Genomic DNA, 1954 nt, shown 5'->3' on the forward strand with positions numbered 1-1954 from the left:
CGGAGGGAGGCAGGCAGGGAGCTGCCCGTCGGCACCCTGCCTCGGCCGGTCCGCGGGCTGCAGCGAGCGCGCCCCCTGGCGGCCGCGTGACGCCGAGCTCGGGGGCGGGGCTGCGTGCGCCTGCGCTGCTCCGGCCTCTGCCTGGGCGGCTGCTTTTAAGAAAAAAAAAAAAAGTGGGTATTTATTATTACAAGTGGCCTTGTGTCAGACACACTCAGTTACACAAACGTGCACACTCAGCTCCCCGCGGACACTCACCGATGGCCTTTCAGCGCGAGGAGGAAGCTGGAGTCCGAGTAGCACTAGCAGGCTGGGGGTCTGGGTCCCCGGGAGGCGGCCCGCAAAAGACCCCAGGGACTTCAGCACTCCCTCGCTGGTCCTAGAGACCTCCCGGGGGCAGCTTTTCATTTGTGCCCCCTTGGGCTGGAGGAAGGGGGCCAGAGACCCTGTGCCCAGCCCAGTACAGCAAGCCCACCTGACCGCAGGGGGGGTGGGGGGGTGGCGAATACTTAATTCAGTGTTCCCTGTGTAGTGGCGAGAAGGCAGGGGGCAGGGCCGCCCCTCTAAGAACAGCCCGAGACGCACTGGCGAGCTTGCCCCTCCGTTCCCCACCCACCTTCCTGCCCCGTGAGGCCGGTGCCAGGCCGCAACTGCCGTGCCAGCCCCTCGGGCCTGCAGATACCTCATCTGTCCCCCGCCATCCGTCCCCCACCACCTCCCGCAGTGGGGCCTCCGAATCTAGTGCCGAATGACTATGTCCAGATTGGTGAAGATGGGTGTTGTTGCCGTTGTTTTTGTTGTCGTTTGTGAACGCTGTGATGCCGTGTGCCCGTGAGGGCGGCCACCGCCCAAGCCCTTCTTGGGGGCATTTCCCCTCCACGAGCTGTCCGCTGTCGGGACCACATCTGTCCTCGCCCGGTGGGACAGCCCGCCCCTTCCCACCCTCGCCCTTCCAGCCTGGGGGACGCAGACACATCTTACCTCTCATGCGTGTTTTGCTTTTTGATGTTCAGAGTGACTCACTGGCTGGGAGGCTTTACCTCGGGGAGAGGGGGAGGCTGGTTCCTTGGGGGGCCAAAGAAGGGCAGGGGAGGCCTGGAGGGCAGGGAGGGGGTCACCAACTCCCCTTCCCTCCAGGAGCAGCTGCTGCTTTCCCCAGCCCAGAGTCCCACCCTCCACCCCTCAAAGAGGTGGCCCTTGTTTACAGTGAGGACTCAGTCACTGTGTCTCCGTTTCCTGAAATATAAACTGTAGCAACCCCAGACTGTAGAGATTTTTATGTGTTTGAATACATCTGCTGCGTGGGGTGGGAGAAAAACTACAAAACCCTAATTTTGTACATATTGTATTTTTACTATTAAACTGTATTCTAGTGGCTGTTCATGCTCCAAGACTAGGGGTTGAGACATGAATACTATCCATGTAATAAGCACTTGCCTGGAATAAAATATAAGATGAAATAAACCTGCACTGAAACCGGAGGTGGAGCTGCCAGCCTGCAGCGTCTGGATGGTTTTATTGTACGCGGGCAGGTGAGGGAGGCCTGCGAGGAAAGATCCGTGGGACAGCTGTCAGCCCCGCTTACCACTCTAGGGCTGGGACCTGTCCCAGCAAAGCTCATACACAGGACTTCGTATTCCTTAGACTTTGGTCACACTTGACACTCCAATCCATGTTCACAAACATTCCCTTCATCTCAGCACAAGGAAGTCACTAGAACGCGCTGCACTTTGGCCGGTCAGGGCGCAGGGTCAAGATGACTGGTGGTCATCTTGCTGCTAGCTAGCCTCAGACTGAGTTAGTCAGATGTCAACCCATCACAGTACCCAGGCATTTGCCATCTCCATCTGTTGGAGGCACCCCTGAACGCAAGGAAGTTCCAGTCGGGAGGAGGCAGGGGTTGCCTCGGGGACTGGGCCCACAGCGTTGGAATTCTCCCTGGTGCAGGTGTGCC

Source organism: Echinops telfairi, unplaced genomic scaffold (assembly GCF_000313985.2).
Source record: "Echinops telfairi isolate 266 unplaced genomic scaffold, ASM31398v2 ScPeMD7_7458;HRSCAF=8496, whole genome shotgun sequence".
NCBI lineage: Eukaryota > Metazoa > Chordata > Mammalia > Afrosoricida > Tenrecidae > Echinops > Echinops telfairi.